Here is a 7,668-nt window from a genome sequence, read left to right as displayed (position 1 = left end):
TTCTTGACCAAGCTGAACGCCGCACACGTCAGAAGGCGATCAAATTCCTCAAAGTCCAGTGGTCGAATCACTCTGAAGACGAAGCCACTTGGGAACGCGAGGATCGCCTGCGTGAAGAATACCCCGCGTTGTTTCCTTCTACCTCCTAAATCTCGGGACGAGATTTCTTGTAGTCGAGGAGATTTGTAACGCCCAGATAATTTGGCTACAGTAAAACTTTCCTAATGATGCCGTGACATCTGCGATTACTGTTACTAATCTCGGGATAATTCGAAACCGCGTCAAATTCTAACTTAAATTTAAAGTCGACAATAAAAGTTTTCAAATATTGAAAATAAAATGTTTGGGCTATGTCTATTATTGCATCGGTAATTATGGTGAAGTAAACACATTTGTATAAAATGCCTAACTGCTTTTAAATGAATTAAAATAGAAAAGAAATAGTAAGGGAAAATACAAAAAAGAAAAACTAAACAAACAAACAAAGAAAAAAAACCCTGGGCTTCGGCCCGGCAGGCCGCAAGCCCCCCCCCCCCCCCCCGCGCTGGGCCTCAGCCTGGCTGGCCATCCAACCAGGCGGCCGACCTAGCCCTCCATAACCCCCCCACCGTGACCTAACCCTATCCCACGACCCCCATTCTCCCCCGCACGTCTCTCCCTCTCCCTCCCAGCGCCGCCACACACCCAGCGCCCCAGCGCTCGGCGCCCCCATCCCATCGCCCCGTCGGCCTCATCCCGACCCCGCCGCCTCTCCCCGGCGACCGCGCCGCCCCACTCCTCGACGCCGGCGCCTCGCCTCGTTACCGACCCTGAAGCCGCCGGATCGAGACGCGCCCCGCCGCCTGGACACTGCTGCCCCAAGTCGCCGCCACCCGCCGCCGGCGGCCTCAACACCGCCGCGCGTCGCTCGCTACCTCGTCTCCCCGAGCCCACTGCCGCCCCCTACACTCCGCTGTGAGCCCCTCACCGATTCCCCCTCGTCCCCTTCGTCCCCGTCGTCATAGGTGGTCGCACGCGGCGTTGGCCACCATGGCTGCGCTCCGGCAGTCCCCCATCCGCGCGTTGGCCTCGCCTTCCCCAGCTGCGGCCACTAGCCTCCCCGTCGCGATCCCGCCTACGCCTGCACCTGCCCCTGTATGCCCAGCCGCTGCTGCTCGCCGATCCGCACGCTGCCCTGCTCGCCGCTCGCAGCCACCACCACCACCGCCACCGCCACTGCCGCGCCGCCTCTGGTCTCGCCCCTCGCTCGCCGGCCTCATTGGCGCGGCCAGTGCCTCCCCTGGCCACACCATGGCCATAGTTGGCCCCTGTGTGTGTGTGTCACAGCCAGGGCGTGGCCTTGTGCCACTGACCACAGGGGCCCACCCCCTGTTTAGAACGAAATTGATAATAAATAAAATTAATCAATTAATTAGCTAATTAGTAAAATTAACTTAATTAACTCTATTTAATTTACCTAATTAACTTGGTTATTTAATTAAAACTGTTAATTGGTTGTTAGACTATGACAGAACGGGCCCACACGTCACGGTTGACTTTGGTCAACTCTGTTGACCTGCTGATGTCATGCCGACACTCTGCTGACGTCTTTTTTTCCTTTTCTTTTAATATTAATTTCAGAAAATGTTTAAAACTTTGAGAAATCATAATAAATAATCCGTAACTCGGATGAAAAAGTTTTCTACATGGAAGTTGCTCAGAACGACGAGACAAATCCGGATACGCGGTCTGTTCGTCCTCCACGCATCCCTAGCATAGCGAACACGCAACTTTCCCCCTTCGTTTCATCTCTCCGAAAACGCGAAACACCGGGGATACTTTCCCGGATGTTTCCCCCCTTCACCGGTATCACCTCATACCGCGATAGGGCACCCCTAGCACCGATACTTGTCTTGTCATGCAACGTCATGCATTTGTTTGCATTGTATTTATTGTTTCTTCCCCCTCTTATCTCGCTAGACATCGAGACCGACGCCGCTGCTACCCAGTACGACTACGGAGTTGACGACCCTTCTCTCTTGCCAGAGCAACCAGGCAAGCCCCCCCCTTGATCACCAGATATCGCCTACTCTCCTCTATACTTCTTGCATTAGAGTAGTGTAGCATGTTACTGTTTTCGTTATTCCTATCCTGATGCATAGCCTGTCCTTGCTACTACTGTTGATACCTTTACCTGCAATCCTACTTGCTTAGTATAGGATGCTAGTATTTCCATCTGTGGCCCAACATTCTTGTCCGTCTGCTGTGCTATACTATTGGGCCGTGATCACTCGGGAGGTGATCACGGGTATATACTATTTACTTTATACATGATACATGTGGTGATTAAAGACGGGTCGGCTCGTAGGAGCACCCGCGAGTGGATCTTTGAGGCGGAGCGACAGGGCAGGTTCCGACCACCTAGGAGAGAGGTGGGCCTGGCCCTGGTCGGCGTTTGCGGATAATTAACACGCTTAACGAGATCTGGGTATTTGATCTGAGTTTGGCCATTTGGTCTATACGCACTAACCATCTACGCGGGAGTAGTTATGGGTATCCCGGCGTCGTGGTATCAGCCGAAGCCTTCGTGACGTCAGCGACTGAGTGGCGCGCGCCGGATTGGAACGTAAGCCTGCTCTTGTATTAAGGGGGCTAGTTCTGCTTCCGGCCGCGTTCGCAACGTGCAGGTGTGCTAAGGGCGATGGGCCCAGACCCCTGTGCGCTTAGGTTTAGACTGGCGTGCTGACCTCTCTGTTGTTCCTAGGTGGGGCTGCGATGTGTTGATCTTCCGAGGCCGGGCATGACCCAGGAAAGTATGTCTGGCCAAATGGGATCAAGCGTGTTGGGGTATGTGGTGCACCCCTGCAGGGAAGTTAATCTATTCGAATAGCCGTGATCTTCGGTAACAGGACGATTTGGAGTTGTACCTTGACCTTATGACAACTAGAACCGGATACTTAATAAAACACACCCTTCCAAGTGCCAGATACAACCGGTGGTCGCTCTCTCACAGGGTGACGAGGGGAGGATCATCGGTTAGGGTTATGCTATGCGATGCTACTTGGAGGTCTTCAGTCTACTCTCTTCTACTTGCTGCAAGGCGGAGGCTGCCAGAAGCGTAGTCTTCGAAAGGACTAGCTACCCCCCTCTTATTCTGGCTTTCTGCAGTTCAGTCCACCGATATGGCCCTTTACACATCTACCCATGCATATGTAGTGTAGCTCCTTGCTTGCGAGTACTTTGGATGAGTACTCACGGTTGCTTTCTCCCTATTTTTCCCCTATCCCTTCTACCTGGTTGTCGCAACCAGATGTTGGAGCCCAGGAGCCAGACGCCACCGTCGACGACGACTCCTACTACACCGGAGGTGCCTACTACTACGTACTGCCCGCTGACGACGACCAGGAGTAGTTTAGGAGGATCCCAGGCAGGAGGCCTGCGCCTCTTTCGATCTGTATCCCCGTTTGTGCTAGCCTTCTTAAGGCAAACTTGTTTAACTTATGTCTGTACTCAGATATTGTTGCTTCCGCTGACTCGTCTATGATCGAGCTCTTGTATTCGAGCCTTCGAGGCCCCTGGCTTGTAATATGATGCTTGTATGACTTATTTTATTTGTAGAGTTGTGTTGTGATATCTTCCTGTGAGTCCCTGATCTTGATCGTACACGTTTGCGTGTATGATTAGTGTACGGTCAAATCGGGGGCGTCACAAGTTGGTATCAGAGCTGACTGCCTGTAGGAACCCCCCTTCCACACTCCTTGGCCGAAGTCGAGTCTAGACATTGCAAAAACTTTTACCAACTTGGCTGTGTGCCTTACGGGCCCACGTCACCATCGGGTGGTACTAGGATCTTTTACTCCTCGACCTTTACCCCTGGGACTCTGAACTCTCTTCTACTCGGGTTAAACGATTTTACTAACTCTAACACTAGGATCCCGTGACCACGTTCACCCCAAAGTTGGATAAGCCCTAGTTATTCTTTAGAGTAGTACTTGAACATTATCCACATTGTCATTTGACTCCTGTGAAAACATCTTTGTTTTCAGATGGAACCCACGAGGCAGGTCGTGCGCCACACGACGGCCATTGGTGCCTCAGGATCACCTGCTGTGTTAGTTGAGATGATGACCTATCTGGGTTATCGCTGGCACCCTGAGTACACCGTATATGAGGAGTATTAGGACTTCAACCAGGAGCAGTACCGTGCCATCGTCCACCTCTACTCTCGGGAGTATGACTCCACTACCGTGCTGCACACTGCTCATGGTGTTGGAGTGACTATCGATATGGCGGTCCACGATGCTGCTTATGCTGCTCTGACACGTCTTCGTGGAGAGTATCAGGAGTTGGACACCTCCCCCTTCAGGCACATTGCTATCGCATCCGATGTTGGTGCGGAGGGTTACTACACTGCTGCCTACTCCACTTTCACCCGAGAGCCATTCTACCATCAGAACCTGGTTCTGCATGCTGATGGGCTGGATAGAGCTAATCGAGCTCTTCGCCACGAGTTGTACACCACCCGTCAGCACCTGTATCGTGCTCTGACGCTTTTGCACCCCTCTGTCCGCTCTGGTGATCTGTCGCATTCTGCGATCTACCCTGCCCGGACCGTGATGCCCCAGGGCGTCGGCTGGCCAGATGTGGGAGGCCACTCTCCTGCATTGGGCCCTCTCCTGCCACCTGCGCATCGGGTTCCGCACTAGAGTATCCGCGGACCCGAGGCTACTCGCGTGGAGGTCTTCCCTTCGCGTCACTACCAGCTGTCGGGCTACACCTACCTCCGCAGTACCGCATGGGACTGACGTAGACTTGCTTATTAGGGTTAGATGCATTCGCCGCGAGCCTGTGTGCCGCCTATGATGTCTTAGCCTATGTACTGAACACTGGGTAACGAACTCTATGCATGATCTCTTTTGTAAGATATGCCGACTACTATGTAGTATCTATCGTGCTACGTTAGTTGTGCATGTTTCATCATGAATGATTCTTGTTTTTTGCAATTCCTCAATGCTGAACTACCCCTGTTAAATATTAGCAGGATGGTTAGACCAGGTGGTCGTGGTCGTGGTGGCAACGCCCCACCACCGCCTGAGTACATGGCTGGGATGATGCAACAGTTTGAGCTGAATCGTCAGTTCATGGAGAATATTATGGCTCAGTTTCCTCGCCCCAATATGAACCAGCAGCCAACCCCAGTAACTCTGCAGGATTTCATGCGCCTGAACCCAACTGTGTACCGCAGCTCAACTCAGCCTTTGTACCTTCAACTAGTATCTACTACATCCTTCCAATGTTATCTCGGTAACAAGTATCTTCATATACTTCATGCACACATTTCTTGCATCAACCTTGTGTAGGTTGTATCATGGCATGTTATCCATTCTTTCTTGTGATACTTGTTTCCTTTCTCAAAGCATCCCAACAATGATATCATGTTGCCAGTTGCGATGTCTTTGATGGTTGTGTAGTAGGAATTCATTTATATACAATAAGACCTTATCTAGCTATGTGCTATCCTTTCAAGCAAATATCTTATCGGTATATTTATGATTTCCTTGTGGATATCTTGTTCCTCGTGTTGCAACTATTTCGGGTGTACATCCTTCTTTGTAGACATATATATATCATCATATGTTCGTCTACCTAGAATCTTATACACTTGAGAAAAGTTGCATATCTAGTTGATATCCTTTCTTTCACGTCCACCTTGTCTTTCTTATGTTATTTATTTGGTGGCTCCGTGAAAGCTTTTTCCTTGAGTGCGTGTCTTATCTCGGTGCATCTCGATGCACTCTTGTGTGGTGAAGATTACATTCCTCATGCTTATCTTTACGAGGCTTTTGCCATCTTAATTGGTATCCCTCGTCTTGATGAGGCTTTCATCTTCTATCTTCACCATGGGTTGTCACAAGCATAGGTTCTTTATATGCTTATTAGTAACCTTGTGAACCCATTTGCTAGTTGTGTGTGGGAATGATAGGCCTTGCACCGTGTGCCTCATTCTTTCAAGACTTTATTGATGCTTAATGCTCATTCGTACATTAGTCTTCTCAAGTGCATTGCCTTGACTCACAAACATCATTTTGGTTGATCCCATTCTTAAGTTGCCTCTTTTACTTGTTGCTCAACCATGTGTTTGTTGCAAGTACTAGGTGTTGGGGAACTTTGCAGAAAACAAAAATTTTCCTACTCGTTTCACCAAGATCATCTAGGAGTTCATCTAGCAACGAGTCATTGGATGCATCTACATACCTTTGTAGATCGCGCACGGAAGCGTTCAAAAGAACGGTGATGATGTAGTCGTACTCGACGTGATCCAAATCACCGATGACCAGCGCCGAACGGACGGCACCTCCGCGTTCAACACACGTACGGGACGGGAGACGTCTCCTCCTTCTTGATCCAGCAAGGGAGAAGGAGAGGTTGATGAAGATCCAGCAGCACGACGGCGTGGTGGTGGATGCAGGGCGTCACAGAAGCAGGGCTTCGCCGTGACTACGAGAGAGAGACGTAACGGGGGGAGATGGAGGCGCCAGGGGCTGGTGTAAAATCCCTCCTCTCCCCCCCAATATATATAGGGGTGCCAGGGGGGTTGGTGCACAGCCTAGGAGATCTGATCTCCTAGGTGCGGCGGCCAGGGGAGGGTTTCCCTCCCCCCCAAGGCACCTCGGGGTGCCTTCCACCACTTGGACTCCTCCTTGGTGGAAACCCTAGGCGCATGGGCCTAGTAGTGCTGGTGCCCTTGGCCCATGAAGGCCAAGGCGCAACCCCTACAGCCCATGTGGCCCCCCGGGACAGGTGGCCCCACCCGGTGGGCCCACGGGACCCCTCCGGTGGTCCCGGTACAATACCGATAACCCCGAAACTTGTCCCGATGCCCGAAACAGCACTTCCTATATATAATTCTTTACCTCCGGACCATTCCGGAATTCCTCGTGACGTCCGGGATCTCATCCGGGACTCCGAACAACATTCGGGTTACTGCATATACTTATCTTCACAACCCTAGCATCACCGAACCTGAAGTGTGTAGACCCTACGGGTTCGGGAGACAAGCAGACATGACCGAGACGACTCTCCAGTCAATAACCAACAGCGGGATCTGGATACCCATGTTGGCTCCCACATGCTCCATGATGATCTCATCGGATGAACCACGATGTCGAGGATTCAATCAACCCCGTATGCAATTCCCTTTGTCAATCGATATGTTACTTGCCCGAGATTCGATCATCGGTATCCCAATACCTCGTTCAATCTCGTTACCGGCAAGTCATTTTACTCGTACCGTAATGCATGATCCCATGACCAGACAATTGGTCACTTTGAGCACATTATGATGATGCATTACCGAGTGGGCCCAGTGATACCTCTCCGTCATACGGAGTGACAAATCCCAGTCTTGATCCATGTCAACCCAACAGACACTTTCGGAGATACCCGTAGTCTACCTTTATAGTCACCCAGTTACGTTGTGACGTTTGGCATACCCAAAGCACTCCTACGGTATCCAGGAGTTACACGACCTCATGGTCTAAGGAAAAGATACTTTGACATTGGAAAACTCTAGCAAACGAACTATACGATCTTGTGCTATGTTTAGGATTGGGTCTAGTCCATCACATCATTCTCCTAATGATGTGATCTCGTTATCAATGACATCCAATGTCCATAGTCAGGAAACCA

General features: G+C 50.9%; 1 long non-coding RNA gene across 1 annotated transcript; it reads left to right on the top strand.

The window, feature by feature from the left end:
* The first annotated feature begins 1,911 nt into the window (after nucleotides 1–1,911).
* On the top strand, nucleotides 1,912–3,612 carry LOC147960585 (uncharacterized). Its single transcript, XR_015612245.1, has 2 exons — nucleotides 1,912–2,034; nucleotides 3,290–3,612. It is a non-coding gene; the product is annotated as an uncharacterized LOC147960585 (long non-coding RNA).
* The last annotated feature ends 4,056 nt before the right edge of the window (nucleotides 3,613–7,668 follow it).

This window comes from Triticum urartu, chromosome 7A, assembly GCF_056163025.1.
Source record: "Triticum urartu cultivar PI428250 chromosome 7A, HENAU_Tu73, whole genome shotgun sequence".
Taxonomy (NCBI): Eukaryota; Viridiplantae; Streptophyta; class Magnoliopsida; order Poales; family Poaceae; genus Triticum; species Triticum urartu.
The sequence above is the reverse complement of the archived record's forward strand: the minus strand, read 5'-3'. Positions and strand labels throughout refer to the sequence as shown.